General features: G+C 38.5%; 2 protein-coding genes across 8 annotated transcripts in view; one reads left to right on the top strand and one right to left on the bottom strand.

The window, feature by feature from the left end:
• Positions 1–17683, top strand: part of SHISA9 (shisa family member 9) — a 157674-nt gene that overhangs the window by 34735 nt on the left and 105256 nt on the right. The gene's annotated exons all lie outside the window — the stretch shown is intronic.
• Positions 9453–17683, bottom strand: part of LOC116237657 (uncharacterized) — a 308029-nt gene continuing 299798 nt past the window's right edge. For all 6 annotated transcript variants that reach the window (XR_016471559.1, XR_016471561.1, XR_016471560.1 and 3 more), the window contains 3 exons: positions 13432–13570; positions 11520–12480; positions 9453–11413 (listed from right to left, as the gene is read on the bottom strand). The gene's annotated coding sequence lies outside the window, so the exon portion shown is untranslated. The remainder of the gene's footprint in view (positions 11414–11519; positions 12481–13431; positions 13571–17683) is intronic.

Below are 17683 nucleotides of genomic sequence, written 5' to 3'. Positions count from 1 at the left end.
TGTCTGCATCAATGCCCAGAAGTTTATTTTCAAATGAGTATCTGCATCTGCAAGTCAGAAGACAAGTGTGGCTTATTTAGTTTGCTGAAGTGCTGTATGGATGTCTCCTTAAGTGATCCTTCATGTGTTCTTCAGGTCTGCAAACAGCATAATCCTTGTTTTTAAAGAAATAACTCATGTATACTAGTTCCGGATAAAAATGTAATTTAACTGCAATCTGATGAAAAATATCAAGCCTGCTTCCCTATAGTATTAAATTTTCACCAGAACTGAGTTTAAGCTGCTATTAAAACAAGAATAGGAAAAAAAAAACCTGTGACAAGCATAGTTAATGCAACATAGATTTAATAATTTACAATTTTTTTTTTTTAAATCAGGACACCTGACAACAGAGGTGAATCTAGTTACTGCCGTTTGTGAACTGGTCACATCAGGGTGAGGATGCTTCAAATTTAGAAGGTGGAAGACCAAGAGAACAAAGCTAGGTGGGGTGGAAAATAACACTGTAAAAAGAACTTGAGAGGAGAGAGTACAGGACTTGAAAAGCTGTTCTGGTGCACATCAGCCATCCCATTGCATAACATACAAAAACACACAAAAAAATCTTTTTCTTCTGGAGTGTACAGCTGTCAGGTAGTTAGATAAACAAAATTCTTCACAAATAAAAATAAAAACTTGCCATTTTGAATGGTAGTACAAAAATGAGAAACATGAATGTTCTGTACAATGTTATACAAAGATTAAAGGTGACAAATATTTTCAAGTTCAACTAATTGTCTTAGGGTGAAAATCCTGAGCAGTAGTTTAAATGCTGAATAAAATGATTTGTGACAGAAATTTACTACAAAAGAAAAATTGAAGGAGGCATGTTTCCAGTGCAGGATGCATACAGTTGACATACTGTAAAATTAGTAAGTATTTAATCACCTTATTCATAACATACATACAGGCCTTGCGAGGAGCGGCTGAGGGAGCTGGGATTGTTCAGTCTGGAGGAGAGGAGGCTCAGGGGAGACCTCTGCTCTCTATAACTACCTGAAGGGAGGTTGTAGTGAGCTGGGGGTTGGCCTCTTCTCTCGTGTAACAGTGATAGAACTAGAGGGAATGGCTTCCAGCTGCACCAGGTGAGATTCAGGCTGGATGTTAGGAAATACTGCTTTTCTGAAAGAGTGGTCAGGTGCTGGCATGGGCTGCCCAGGGAGGTGGAGGAGTCACCGACCCTGGAAGTGTTCAAGGAACATTTGGATGTTGTGCTGAGGGGAGGGACATGGTGTAGTGAGTACTATTGGTGATGGGTGGATGGTTGAACTGGATGATCTTGAAGGTCTTTTCCAACCTTGGTGATTTTGTGATTCTGTGAACATATATGCAGTGAGCTTTCTGCAGTTTTCAGTCAGTGTCCCATTTGAATTCATTATTTCGAGCTAAATGTTTCAAAATTTGCAGACAGCTTTCATTGTGTGGTTTTCTATAGTCAGGCACAGTTCATCATCAGTGATTCCAATGGCTAAAGCACGACATCTGGAATATTTACCCCTTGGGGCTTTGCTCATGCTCACAACTTTTTGCCCATTTGTAAGGGAAGACAAATACACAACTTGTGGGAGCCTCAGCTCTTACTGAACAGTCATAATTTGATATTGATCAACATTACTGGTATAGGATTTGACCTCTTTCAGTTTAATGTTTCCAACACCCTTCTATCATCTATATTTTAGGATTATAGCTACTTCTATATATGCACTGCTATTTAGCACTAGAAGGTCTGCTAGTATCTCCTTCTGAATCTAATAGGTACAGCATTATGTTATCACCCAACAGCATGAGTTGGTAGACAAATTACTGCATAGCTTTTCAAAGTTCAGTTGAGGATAATTCAGGTGGGATTGCAAGCCAGATCTGCTGGTAAAAGTGAAGTTTCATCTGCCCTTCGGGCACTGCTCTTACCATGTGCATGCCTTTGGGAGGAAATGAGCATAGCAGATTAAAAAGAAAATAAAGTACCCACCCACAGATTTTCTTCCTTTTATAAAGTATGTCCATGACTGGGGGACTCAGATGTATTGTTTAGCAAATGTAACTATTTTTTCATATCAGCATTAAAAAGAAAAGCAAATTCAATCAAATTTGAGACATGCTAGAATATGATTTCAAGCAGACTGATTAAAGTTTCTCAGTCCAAATTATGATATATATAAATTATATAATATGAAATATTAATCTGCTGCTTTCAGACCAAAGAATCAATGCAAGTTTATTTTCATAGACAATAAATGAAAACAGCTTTATGTAGATTTAGGAAAGTTCTTGGATTTGTCAATTAGAACAACTAAAATCCCACTTCTTCAGAACAAGAACAAGAATATTCCGAACTACACACTCGGCTGATTTTAATTGAATTTTTTAATATAATCTATTTTTTAGCTTTCTTCTTTCAATACTGAATAAAAGCATAAATAATTTAATTAAAAATTAAATTAGGAGTAATCAATTTGTAACAGATTTATTAAAGGATATAATTCCTCTTGCACAATATTGAGTGGCTACAGTTCAGTCCATTTAAAAGACATTCCTACATTACTGTAGTAAGTGATTCTAGAAATAGGACTTGTTTTACTTCCCTCCTAAATTAACAGAAATGACATGCCCTGGCATTTTCTCTTCTTATCAACACATAAAGCTATAGGCATACAGCTCTGCCGGTGTCTTTCCCTGTGGTAGATTCTGAGTCAAGCATTGGACTTCTTGGTGCACACAGAAGATGCTTTCTGTGCTTTAGCTCTTAGACTTGCAGCCCATTTTTTGGCTTAGGAATAAACTTTTCTTTTATAATGCTCCTGGGCATTGAATAAAGGCTTCAGTCCTTGCTCTCTAGGACTTTAAGACTTGAAGTTATGTCCCAGATATATTGTGCTCTTTGTACTCTCCCTGGACAAACCTTGGAGCAGCAAGCATCACCCTGCCTGCAACTGCCTGCAAAGTGTAGCATAACTTCTCACAAAGAGATCAACAGAACTGAGTTCAAGTTTCTAAAACACATTTTATGATCCAGTAACTGAGAAACAGAACTCCAGTGTGGCTTGAAATGGTAGAGAAAGTGAGGCAGAACAATGCAGAGAAAACCAGCAACTAAGGAAGTCAAGACTTTTAAGTGCTGACAAGTCCCATAAACCTATGGCTACACTAGTAAGCTGTTTTGACATCAAATGGTATGGCAGGGCACGTAGCCACAGAGCTGTTTTCATATCTCAAATGGGGTGGCCCCAACCAAGCTGCTTTCAGAAAACATTTTGTCACCTATGCTATTACCTAAACATGTCCAGATCCATGGGACAGCACTGCTGTATCAGAGACTGTACAAACTGGGCAACTGTGTGCTACGCTGCAGCTTAGACAGAGGCTCCATTTAATTTACTGTTACTGTTTGAGAATGTGAAAGATTCACACTTAAGTAAAAAGGAGTTTCAGGCAGATACCAACCAATGCATGTTGGGTCAAATTATTCAGACTTGAGGACAGCACATCATTTCATCTTCCATTTTGGATCAGCTCGTGCTGCTACATTGCGAACACAAGGGAATTACATAGCTTCCACTACCCTCTGGGGCTGGCAATCACAAGAAATCAGAGACATGACGACTATGTTAAGCTTGTTTCCTCCAACCTGCTCCAGTCCCTGCTCTCCTCCTGTCTGTTTACTGCACCATGGCTTTCTGAAGGTCAGCCATCCAGTCTGGAGGGCACAATTTTTTTCCGATTAGGATTTAGCATTTAAATTGCTTTTATTTGTGAGGCAACATTTTTCCTTTTGATCTCTGATTATTAGCTATTCAAAAATGTCACAAATAGTAACCAGCAAAAAAATCTTTTCCTCTGTTTCTGCATACACACACAGTAATTTTTCTTTTCATATTGTTTTCTTGTAAACATACAGGTTGAGGTTACTGGTTCATTTGTTCAGGCAATTTTGCGGATCTCTCCATGACATTAGGGGAAAAATAACTCTTTCCAATTTGTTTGCTTTCCAATCAGCAAAACAGAGACAAAAAAGAGATAATGCAATGCTGCATTAGATTTGCAAGTAGTTTGAAGTCTTATCAGCATTAAATATCTTTTTTTTTCAAAGAGATTTAGAGAGTTCTCAAAGAAATATATAGAAGATTATAAATTTGAAGTAATAGTTTTAACAGGAGAGACAGCAGAGGCTGTATACCTCTGACAACCATAATTGTAATTATGAGCAAACAGTTCACTACTGTTGTCTTTAAAAACAGTCATTGCCTCTACATATCTTGATTAAAAGAAAAGGAATTTTGATACTCATTTATCAATTACATGGAAACACAGGATAACATCAGCTCCAAATTAGGAGTCCAGTTTAAGAGATGACAATACATTTTCCATTTAAGACCTTTAAGCCAATATAGGTTTAATGATAATACATAAAGAAGAAAACAGAATCGTGTGTAGGGTAAGAGCAAGAAGCAGTCTGAAAACCAACTGGGTCCTGAAATGAATGATATTCTCTCCTTCCTGACTTCCATTCACTGCAACATTTTCTTTGAACTTCTAAACATCAAAGAGATGAGCTTACAATTTAAAAAGAGGTGGCAGCCAGTACCTGTGCTTAATCTATAAGAGCAGCCTTACCTCCTTTGGGCAGAAGTCCCATTGAGCTCAAATTCAGTGTGAAAAAGACAAGTAGGTACTGTAAGAGCTTTTGCTTATACTAATCATCATAAGGTGTGTGCATGAGTAATTCCTAAAGGCAGGTTAAGAAGGAGCTAAAAACCTTCACTGCTGGCAGTGTGAACTTGCCAGCTGAGGACCAGCTCCAGCCAGGAGCTAGGCACTCCATGCACATTATCTGCTATGGCAAGTTCCTGGTTTACACACACACTCTTTCTCTTTTAAATATTTTAAAATAAAACATCAAGCCTTTTAATTTTTCTTTTTAAATGACACCGCATTTACAATGAAATAAATGAAAACTAATCCTGAGCTGGGAGATTTTGCCTCCCCCTGTATGATTTTCTGTATTTTCCATTCCTTTTCTAAATGGTCTTACTCTTTTTCACATATTTTTTCAAATAATAAAAACCAGCAACAACAGTGCACACTGAGCATTAACCCACAAACCAAGCAGCCAGAATTGTACCTCATAAAGCCACATTATCTGCTTCCAGGAAAAGGAAATGAATCAGCTAAATAGGGTTCATAAGGGTTCACTTGCTTTTGCTACATCTCTGTTGCTGTTTATAATTCTCAAAGACAAATAAAGAAAAAGGGTCTTTCCCTTTTTTCAGGGCTGCATATTTCAAACACAGTAACTGGAGTTTTAAGTTTTCCATGGTTGCTTTGGGCCCAATGGCCTGACTCCAATGCATACTTTTTATGTTATCCACGTGTTTAAAGCACCCAATTCAATGTAGACTTAAACAAGAAATCTTTGGCTAAGAAAGACTCATCCGATTTTGCAGCTACGGAATAAAACAGGTCTTACACCTGCCCCTTCTCTTCTGAGAGACAGAAAATTGCTGTCAGTGCATCAGGGCCTGACATGCATGGTGCAGATATGTAAATCCAGAAGGAGCTGGAGGTTTAAACTCCTTGCTGCAAAGTTATCCTAATGCACTTCCGCATGCTTTTGAGGTAGATCCCATAAACTACTCCTACTCTAATCTCTGTACATGAAAAAATGCCTTAAAAATACTATAGCACTGCTAGACCTCCCCTCATGTTTTAAAACAGTGTTTGAAAGGGATACAAAAGCTGTACTGTGAAGAAAAACTTCATTAGTTTTTGTTCTTGTTGTCTTGATATACTGATACAGAGTACACAGTTGATACACTGATATAGAGTATGCAGTTCCTGACTAAGCCTAGGCATTTCCATACCAGTGACACAGGACCTGGAGAAATCAAAACTAGGATGCTGAGACAGGTACTAAATTATCATGTTGCCACTTTATTTCAAGCTCTCCTGACACAGAGGTGTGAACTTAGAGAAGGTAAGTTACCGTGATGGGAACACATGAGAGGAAGGAAAAAAATTAAAACTGGGCTACTATAAGCTAAAACCCTTCAAAGTAGTGCAGTAAGACTGGGATTGAGTAGACTTGAACAGACATGCATTCCTCTCATTTGGAGGAGGATGCCAGGATTTAGATCGGATCATGGCTACAGTCTCTGCCATATGAAATCCAGTCTGGATCTTAAGAAACTCTGGGATTTAATCAGAAAATGCAATACTAAATCACATCTACAAGTCAAAGCTGGAGTAAAAAAACAGCTTTCACAGATCACCATCTGGTGATCTTCAACACATTTTTGGTCCTCTTATCCACCCAGGATCACACCTAGGTTTTAGCCAATTCTTTGCTGCTTCTGCTGATCCTGGAGTTGTTATTACTTTCAAAATCACTGTTTGTTTTCATCTACAACTAAGTTAAATAGTGACACACTGCCACAAAAATCCCATTATGCTCATCATAACAAGGATAGGTGGTGAAAGTTCTGCTGGAGATTTCATTCTGGTTCTTGCCTTTTTTTGGTCAGTTGGTGACAGTATGCAACTCTGAGAAAGGCTGTGGGCCTCAAGTGCTTCCAAAATTTTTGCCTCCCCTGGGCAAGGAGATATAGTTCGTCTTAATGGTTCCAGATGGTTTCTAGAGATTAGTATTGCTTAGCTACATTGTGTTGATGATCACTGTCAGAGCAGGCAAGCAGTAATTAATTGATTCCATCTGTGTCTACTTCTGGGCAGAAAGTAATTTCTAATGCCCACTCCTATGACGAAGCAGAGGTCAGATAGGTCATCGCCATTGGGATACCGGTATGTTGAGAGACTGTCTCTCTTTGTAAACACTAATACAGAAGATAAGCTATTGTAATGAACTTACTGTAGCTTGAAGTCTGAACACTGAATATGCAACCCAGCTACACTATAAAATTTTAAGCATTATTTCCTGATAAATTTCACCCAAATACAGAGACTGAAAATAGTGCCTTCTCTCCACTCCTGGTGGAAACATTAGGTCTTCCTGAGTTTGAAGTAACATACACTTTCTATGCATGAGGATATAAAGAAATATATTTAAGTGGAGTGGATTTAAAATATAATTTTGATTAAAAACAAACCAAACTAAAAAATGCTAAGATATTTTCAGAACCTATATTATATTGCCAATCAGAAGGACCTCAACAAACTCAGAAAGTGGGCCCATGTGAACCTAATGAGGTTCTATATAGCAAAGTGCAAGATTTTGCATTTGGGTTGGAGTAAACCCAGCTATATATACAGACTAGGAGAAGAACTCCTTGAGAGCAGCGCTGCAGAGAAGGACCTGGGGGTCCTGGTGGATGAAAAACTTAACATGAGCCAGCAGTGTGCACTTACAGCTTGGAAGGCCAATGGTATCCTGGGCTCAATCAGAAGAGGGGTGGCCAACAGGGAGGTGATTGTCTCCCTCCACTCTGCCCTCATGAGGCCCCATCTGCAGTACTGTGTCCAGGTCTGGGGCCCAGGTCTGGAGCACAGGAAGGATGTGGAGCTGTTGGAGAGGGTCCAGAAGAAGGCACTAAGATAGATGGTCAGAGGACTGGAGCACCTCTGCTACAAAGATAGGCTTTGGGAGTTGGGCTGGGCAGAACAAGCCCAGCCTGGAGAATAGAAGGAAGCGAGAAGACCTAATTGCAGCCTTACAGTATTTAAAAGGGGATTGTAAACAGGAGAGGAATCAACTTTTTACATGGGTAGACAGTGATAGGCCAAGGGGGAATGGTTTTAAGCTCAAGGAGGGAAGGTTTAGACTGGATACTGGGGAAGTTCTTTACACAGAAGATGAGGTGCTGGAACAGGCTGCTCAGAGAGACTGAGGATGCTCCATCCTTGGAGAGTTCAAGGAAGGCCAGGTTGGATGGGGCCCTGGGCAGCCTGGTCCAGTACCACATATGGAGGTTGGTGGTGCTACCTGTGGCAGGGGTTGGAACTTGATGATTCTTGGGGTCCCTTCCAACTCAAGCAATTCTGTGATTCTAAGATTCTATCATATTAACATCATATTAACACATGGTAATATATTTCCATTAAAAAAAGACTTTTCTTCCTTACAGATCCCAAATCTGCTCACTCGCAGGCTTTTCACACAACACCCAGGGTTAAATGCACAGCTAATTAACAGCAATGTTGAAATCTGGCACCACTTAGAATTCTCCTAGAGAAAAAATAAAAAACACCCTAGTATTTGCCTTAATATTGTAAGTGCTTTTTCCCTTCCTTTTGAACATCTGACAAATAAAATACTTGTGTAGTTTTAGTTGGAAGGTCACATCACCTCAGAGGAGAGAGGCACTTTCGATTAAGTTTTACATCTAAACCTGAACGGGAGAACCTCTGTCAGTGACTTATCTTAGGAAATCCTGAATGCAAGGTGCTACAATGAGTATGCTGAAGTTGTCTTTCATTATTATTTTTGGAATATCTGTTACTCTGATAGATTATTACAATTTCATATTCATGAAAGAACAATACACCTTTTTTTCTCACTCTGCCACAATGGTTCCAGTATTTAATATAAGTGAGGATCTTTCAGAGTTCAAAATTCAGAGACTGTTCAAAACTTTGTCTCAAACATCACCACACAAGGTCAGAGTTACAATCCCTATCATATAACATTCATGTTCTGGCAGTATTTTGAATCATTAGACTTATGTAAGCGTATTTATAGAAATTCTGTGAGAGCTCTCTGAAGTAGTATTTTCAGCAGTTGTCATCTTGGCTGTGGGAATTGGGAAGTCCACCACAGAGCCCTGTTCTTCAAACTGATTTACTTGTTAAGGGCAAGATTTGTCCTTACTTCTGTAAGGTAGTTTCTAAAATACAGAATGACACAGTTTTGATTCATTTCATTGTTTGCTTCTACAGATGCATCTCATGGCATCACAAAAGAAGCATTTAAAGGAGAAATGCACATTTTTTTTCTCTTTAGTGAGGGAAGTGTTTCCTCAGAGAAAAAAACCTGCAGGTTTTAGTACTGAGCACAGTCACTGGCCCCAGCCTGACAGGCAAATTTCTCCTTGTGCAGGTTTGCCATCACGGTTTAAGTGAGTCTTTCTGGATATTTTGTACATTTTGAATAGAAGCCTAACCAATTCTGTACGTGGATTCACTTGATCACAAACCTGTTAAGACCAGCCAGGTGGAAATCCAATACTTGAACAAAAGACTTACGCAAAAGCCAGCATTCTTTTTAGCTCATGCTACTGTTTGACACTATTCTGCAGTCCACGCATGAAACATGTGAATATAGTATTTCACTGCAGACCTAGGAATAACTGAAATAAACTTGCAAGTAATCTCTTCTGGCTATGGTGTAGTAACAGCTATCAGATTGAGCAGCACTTTGTATATCACCTTTTGTTTAACAGGTGAGTGCTGGATATATAAATAACTACACCACAAATGCATCACAAAGGATCTTTGGTGATTCACAGACAAAATGAGGAACATAATATGAGACAAGACAGGAGAGGAAACCGCCCACTTTTTGGCAGAACTATTTCCATTCCTCACACTACTCCAGAGCTGGTCCCAACAGTGTGAACATGACCAGAGACTGGACTGCTCGCTCTGCCTAAAAACCCAGCTCTGCTGAAGCTACTGAGAATTCTGCATCCTTCCTCTCAACGCCTTTTTTTTTTTAATAATAAAAAAAGAGCTACACTTTCAATGAAGGCTTTTGACGATTATTAATGAGCTGTTGATTAGAGAAAATTAACATATAGCAAGTTTGTGTTGAGTGCAATAACTCAGGTTTATCAATTTTTATCAAGAATAATAGTTTTTATCTACTTCTGAACCAGCAGGTACCACTCGTACATATGATACAAGTGACATATAAGTTTTTGTTAAACACATCGAAGACAACAGGAATTATCCCATTCTGTCAGTCATGCCTAGAACTCATAGAATCATAGAATAATTTAATGGTTTGGGTTGGAAAGGACCTTAGAAGATTGTATTATTCTAACCCCCCTACCATGAGAAAGGACATCTCCCACTACACCACGATACTCAAAACCTCATCCAGTCTGGCCTTTAAAACTGTGCAAAGCTAATTGGACAACTGTAATCCCATTGACATAAAAATTTCCACAAAATTAACAAAAGGCTAAATAATTTTTTTTAAGACTATCAAAATATCCTCAATAGCCAATGGCTTCTCTACTCACAGAATAATTTATAATTATTACAGAAATAAGCACTTTTTTTCTTATTGCTCTATTTTTTATAATGATTTGTAAAAGGAATCATCTTTCATTTCAGCCTCAAGGCTCATAATCACATGTAAGTTGATTTAGTTTAAATCCTTCATAACATAAGGTAGGTCTAAATGAAAAGATTATGGTACCACATTGAACAAGAAAGCAACGGAAAGCAGGTGTTTTTTAATAGTAGTAATAAAAATCAAATTCCATCTTTTAATTAGGGATTCTTATGGGTTGCTTCTAACTAATAGCACATTATTATTTGTATTACTTCAAAACCAGTAGGGATATAACGTTCTGTCACCTAAAACCATTAAAAACAATTATTAGAATCATTCCTTGCCATTGAGTGAACTTAATTTTCTGTGGTTAAGAATAGTTTTGACTGTAATTACTGGAGATGGCAATGTAGATAACTTAAAGGGCAAACTCCACCACCACCAGCAAGAAGTATAAAGAACTTAATCTAGAATTTCCAAATTGAAAGCAATTGTGGAAATAGTATCAAATCCATAATTTATTTATAACCATTAACATTTTAATTACAAAATAAGAGACATGGATACAGGTATTTTCCTTTTTTCTTTTCAACCTTTTTCTCAACCTTTTTTTTTTCCTGCTTTGGTCATGTTTTACAGCAACTCTCGACACTACAAGAAATATGTCTTTTAAAAACATACCTAAAACCTTACGCCGTTATCTGACACCTGATGTAAACATAGCCAGCTCGTTTAGCATAAGACTTCATCACTTGTTGAAACAATAGCTTGGTTGCTCTTTGCTAATTTAACTAGCGTTTAGAAATTGCAAGCTCCAAAAACATTTTAAACCATGCAAACAGAAGCAGGCTTTAGAAAGGCAGACATAGTCAATCAGATCCTGACAAAAGCAGGCCATCTAAATGCTACGTTTATTTAAATTCTTCACACTCTTTCTTTGACATGAAGGGAGAGCGTTCACATATCCTTCACAGTTCATAAATCTTACCAGGATGCAACAGCACATTAATCAGAACTAGTGAAAGTAATGCAGTCCACAGCTGACTTAATATTCAGAAGGCACTTCTCTGCATTTCTGTGCAGAAGGATGCTTAACCAGTAGAGTATTCTTAAAGGATCCTCCAAATAGGAATCCCCAACACTTGCCTAAACAAAAATGCAAAGAATCTTTTATCAAGGATTTCTTTGCTTAAGTAGTTTCATTGTTAAAACAAACAAACAAACTTTGGAAAATTCCCTGTTACATACTTACATTTAACTTGAGAGTTAATTTATAGCTTCAGTGAAATGTGAGAGATGACATGGAGACATCTGCTTACTGAATATCTTGAAATTAAACTAAAAAAAGAATATGAAAAAGGGTAATAGAAAACAGAGCATTGGTATAGCTTAACACAACTTCATAGTGTTTTCTGCAGTTAGTAGGTAAATTACCATATTCAAGTTTGGGAAGAATAATGGCAATAGGTTCTCTGGCTAGGCTTTCATCGTTCTGACTGATGACTAGAAATCACTCTCAGCTGCCACGCAACGAATTTCACTGACTGTGTGCTCATTGCTTTTTAGAAAAAATCTTTAAGAATTAGATTTTTAGAGTTACACATGATCAGTCATTGGCTTAATCACTGCTTTGCTGTTTTGTGGTTTCCTAGGCAGTAGATATCGCCCTTTAAACTTTTTAATTTTTAATGCAATTTTAATTCATAATCCAATGATATGTGTTTCTGTCATACAGTTATAATTGCAAACAGAAATTGTCCATACAGCAGATCTAGAATGTTTACATGAAGCAGCCAACAACACAGGAAGCTCTGAAATGCTTCTTTAGAACAAGTACAGTTTAAATATTAAGAGGCTTTAAGTAACATAATAATAACAATAATTTAGACTTCAAAGAAACAGTAAGCACACTTAATCCTTGCAGCACTGCACTCCAGTCTGGGTCTTACTTACTGTTTAAAGTATTTCTGCTCTCGTGTCCTTTCCCTTTGCAGCATATTTCCACTTTGCTGCATCATTCTTAGGAATCCCAACTGGTTTTGAGCACATCTTGATAACAGTCACTCTTCAAATTGTAATTTTCTATGTTAACTGCACATTTTCAGTGTATAAAAAAAAAAACTTCTTTGACTTTTCAGAAGAGCTAAATGTAGGTGTAGAACTCGGAATCCACTCAGAGTCAAGGACTGTGCTTCAGAATAGGTACTGCAGTTCTAATAACATGAAAGTAAGAATGAATACAAGAACACCTGCAATTTCTACATAGTATTTTCTATTTAGCAATTTTGTATTCATTGGATTATCAACTGATTATTACCTGGCAGCTGCAGTGCTAACACTCATCAACAAATTTGTCAGTTGGAAAATCACAGAATCACAGAATGGTTTCAGTTAGAAGGAACCCAACCCCCCTTCTAAAGGCAGATACCCCTCCCTCTGGACCAGCTTGCTCAAAGCCCACCCAGCCTGGCCTTGAATGCTTCCATGGAGGGGCATTCACAACCTCACCAGGCTACCTGTTCCAGTGTCACACCACCCTCACAGTCAAGAATTTCTTCCAAACATCTAGTCTAAATCTACCCTCGTCCAGTTAAAAAGCATTTACCCTTATCCAGTTGCTATCTGCCCTTATAAAAAGTCTCTTCCCAGCTTTCCTGTAGGCCCCCTTAGGTACTGGAAGGAAAAAATATTCTTGTTCTTTCTCTGTTATTGTGCCACTGGTGACAGCCAGAATTCCTTCTATAAGAATTCTATGAAGAAATATTTCTAAGGAATTTTTCTAAAGAGAAGGTGTTTCAGCCTTTCCTTAAGCTGAAAATGCTTAGATTTAAGCTAAAATGCCAAGACCCCACCGCTACAACAGCAGCTGAGGGGATGCTGCTCATAAGAGTCACACTTTCTCACATCCTATTAATAAGGTTACAGCATATGCTTCCTAAGGGGCTTGACAACTCTCTGATCTGCTTTACCTTACAGAAAAGTGGAGAATGAACCATGTGCTGATATGGGGGTGAGGGATAGAGGAGCTGTGTCAGCGCTATGACTACTCTGGGTTCCTACTCAAAGAGCCATGCTGTGCAAGGGTGGAGGGGGTATTGACCCCATTCCTTAGGCATTCCAATAAACAACTACATTTATTAAACAAACTGTAGATGAACACCAACCTGTAGTTTAATAATTCCATGGAAAACCACTGTGATTCATATGAATAAAACATGAATTGGCCATGCTCACTTTCCTTGAGCTCTTGCTTTGCATTCTTCCACCACAGTTGCACTATAGCGCTCCTTATACTTAAAGAATCTACAGGGGATAAGAAATAAGCACCTATTATTATGCCAAAGAGGCAAAGCAGCATAGTAGCAAAAAGTTTTGAATATCTATTAATTCTCAGAATCTTTGAATTCTCAGTAAAGTAAGTGTGAGCATAATGTAATTTGGTTAAATTAATGCTCACGTACTTCACTGTCTTCCCATTCTAGGTTGGCTAGGATTGGCTGAGTCTGATTTAAAACCATGGCGCCAGCTAGCTGCTGAGTGGAAAAGTGGTGGAAAGAGTTTTTTTGCAGGGGGTGTGCAGGTGGGTGCAGGAGTTTTCTCAGTTTCCAATTTATGGAAACAGTCAGAAAAGCAGCAAATAACATTCATCTCTGGCAGGTATGTTCTTACACGTGTTCTTTCATGCTTAAAGACTGCAATACCTTTTGATTACTGTGAGGTTACATCTGCTAAATGAAAACCTGTGAAATAACTCAGAAAGTTTTTGTAACATGAGAAACAAAGTTTGATTTTTTTTTCCACTCACAATCCAAGAAAAAAATTTCTCAGATTTAAGTTACTCCTTTGGCTTTCAAGCATCAAATACAGCCACATTCATTCTGATATTAGCTAGAGATAATAAATGCAAGCATACGATTTTAGGTATTAGGACACTAGGAACTGCTTGCCAGAGGTAAAATGGTTTACCTCAGACTGCAGAGAATTAAACTTCAGATTAAATTACTCACAAAAGAATCCTCAGGCTCCAACTCTGATTGTCCTTTGTGCTGTCTAAAGATTTATTCTAGAATGCAAATGAAAATTGGTCTCTGCTCATCTTTTTGCTAACAGATACTCTTTATTGTATCCTTCCTGGTTTTGTTTTTTTTGTTTTGTTTTGTTTTTTGTTTTTTGTTTTTTTTTTGTTGTTTGTTTTTTGTTTTGTTTGTTTTGCTTTTTTTTTTTATTTATTTATCTAAGCCAAAAGTTTGAAAAAGTGAAATAAAAAATCTCTTATTTTATAAACAGGAAGTATAAAATGTTTCTTTCCACCCACAAAGAATGGAATATGTCCACTGCAGCAAATCGTTTGACCGTGGTATCTTTATAGCTAATATGTACAAAGAACAGTGACAGAAGAAGGAAGAAGGGGAACAAAAAAGCTAACAAGTAGCTGCTGTTGCCCAGAAACAGGCTAACAAGCTACAGAAAGGGAAAATTATTAAAAAGAATACTCAAGTCAGATGTTTGAGTTTTTATCTTCTTGGGCTTTTTTATTTAGGGTGCAAAACGTTTTAGAAAATAAAACAATGATAAAGTTGCGTGGATTCAGGGAGCTGTTTGTCAGTGGTTGGTTTTCTGGGGGTTCTCATGTGGAACCGCCAACGTGGGTGGCTGTTACCCACGGCAGCAAACTGCTGGGAACTGTAAAACAGCCATAGCTTTCCTGCTTTCATTTCCTCTGCCAGAGCTCTGACAAACACACAGGGCTGCTACTACCACAAATCTGAACATTTTAAGGATGAACATTTTAAGGATGCTGCTGCCATCCTCCAGTCCTCAGCTGCGGCACTGCTGAGCAGCACGGCTCCCCAAGCTGGGTGCCCCGGCCTTCCCCTTCTCAGCTGTTCCTCGCCGTGACAGCCGCGCGTTGCCCTCTATCCTCGTCACTCAGGTGGCCACCTTCCACATCTTTAAGAAGGCTTTGGCTGGCTCTGGTCACACCTCTTTTTCTGTTTAAGTGCTACCCAAGGGCTAGAAGATGTAGAGTTCTGGGTTACTTTGCACAGGTTCTCTCTTACATCGGTATTTAAAAAAAGGCACTGATGGCATCTGATGACTAGAAAAATAGTTTATTTCTCTTTATCTTCAAGTTGCCTAATTTTTTGTCCTCTCAGAAATCCTGTATGAAGTGGAGCTGTAGATTCTGATTACTAGGGTCTCCTCTAAAAGTCACTGCATGGAAAGCTTCTGATTGCAGAAACTTTTGGATCTGACTGGCCAATAAACCTGAGGTTTTAGAAACAGCACACAGAATGCCCTTCCCTTCCAAAGGGAAAGGAATAAGGCCATGAGAAGGAGGCAGATAAGTTAGTCTGAATTTCCAGCTGGGAGCTGGCATGCAGACAGTCCACTTTACACCAATGTGGTGCTCAAAAGGAGAGTGGGCACCTCATTTAAATCTGCATCATGCTAGTAAAGGAACATAAGCTGGTTTTGAAATTGTTCTCCAGCAGTGTGGAGAAACACCAGAGACAGGAGTTTGGGATCCAGTTCAGAGCACAGGCCAAAGAAGGGGACATTTACAGCATCTTAGAGCAGTTCCCAGAAAAGGAGACAGCACCAGTGGGGCAGGAAGGTCTTAAAGGTATTAACAGCTGTATCTACTAAATCAGCCATCCAGCACAACCATTCCAGTTCCCTTTATAGTACTGACAGTATGAACAGACGTATTTCCTCCCGATGTTTTTCCAACACTAATTTCACAGAGCTAGGAAGTGGGAATGTGTCAGAGAATGGCTCTTCTTGTGTCCCACCATACTGGAGCATGACGGGGGGACCATCCCTCAGGGTCTTGGGAAGGAGAGAAGAGAATGCTGAAGACATGCAACATTTATGTTTGTATTTTTACTCTTTTCCATGTGATGACTCTGTATGTCTCATGGGAACTCCCAAGTGATGAGCCACAAATTCTGGTTGATGTCTGTTTAAACCCAGTTTGCTGTGCTCCTGTAGACTGTCTACTTCAAGCAAAGGCGGTGTATACAAAATATGATGTATTTACTGAAAATGTGCCTTTTTTCTTTGATGCTGCCTGTAATCACATAGCTAGGGAATAGTCTGATGTTTAGATTTTCAAGTATATGGTGGTTATGTTTAGCATATTTGTCATCTTTGCCCTTTCCTGTTGCACTACTTGTGGTCGTAAATTATGTTACAAAAAGAATGAGGACTGAGAGCAAGTCACAGCAGCCCTGAAACAAGAGGCCAAAAAACTAGTAAGGGACTTTTAGGTGGTAGCCATCTCCTCTGAGCCTCCTAGGAGTGATTTCAGATGGCTCTCTAAAACAGTTGCCACTCAGAAGAGAGTCTGGCTATTTCCCATGATGTTGAATGCCCAAAGGGATCTGGTGATGAGCCTAACACATCTTCTAACACATCTTCTTGGGAGTAAGGCTGGCCAGCTGCCACAGCTTCTCCCCTGTGCAGCCATACTTAGTCTCCTGCTCAAGAGAGCTGGCTTTGAGCCCATGGGATAAATTCTTCTCTTGCATATGGAAGCATAAATTCTGAGAGTCTTAGCTGGTTTCAAAGGAGGTATTCCAGATTTACACCAGTTTTCCTATGGTCAGAAGCCAAACTGAGGTCTAGAGAATAAAATAAATTCACACTTTTTGTCAGAATTTATAAGGTTCCTTTACAAAGCTTTCAAACAGGATTTATCCTCTGGTTAAAAATACATTTCAGTTGACTTCATCCTTGTCAGCTATTGAGCAACATCCCCAAAATCGTATTTTGCAGGATTTCTTTATTTATAAATGTTTATATATGTGAACAGTACCATGGAAATAATTTAAACTATAAATTTACTGTCAACTTATAAAAAAATTATTCTTGTTTCACTATTTTTCTTGAAAAATTTTAATAGAGTAGTTTGTATTCTTTTAGGTTAGACTACTAATGCAACTCTACAGTTGCAGATATGAGCTCCAAATATTGGCCTCCAGCAACTATGCACTGATGCAGTGGGATTCTGCTGCTAAGTGTCACTCTATGTTAATTTCTGAGCAGTATTTGTTTCCAAATTTTGTTTTTCAATACTTTAGTCATTAAGATTAGGGAAGTGTAATGATAAACATCGCTTAGGTGTTTTAGGTATTTTCTTTCATTTCCTGAAGAAAAATCCTTTTTTAGATATAAGCTATTCTGTGCTAGAGTTGACATCACCTATAACTCTGTTTGGACAGTATTTGGGAATTCTGGTCATTTCAGAAATACGCTATTGCATGTTAGTGGGTCTGTCCCTAAGGTCGCTTAACACTTCAACCACGTGAGCTGCATTTTCTGTGCTTTCTGCTTCAGGCTACAGAAAGTTTCAGATGGAGCACTTCAGCCTGGTAAAAACATTTCGTTTAGCTCAGTAAAACAAGTGGGGCA

Source organism: Phasianus colchicus, chromosome 16, assembly GCF_987193195.1.
Source record: "Phasianus colchicus chromosome 16, bPhaCol1.hap1.1, whole genome shotgun sequence".
Classification (NCBI taxonomy): Eukaryota; Metazoa; Chordata; class Aves; order Galliformes; family Phasianidae; genus Phasianus; species Phasianus colchicus.
Note: the sequence above shows the minus strand (reverse complement) of the source record. Positions and strands in the feature narration are given on the sequence as shown.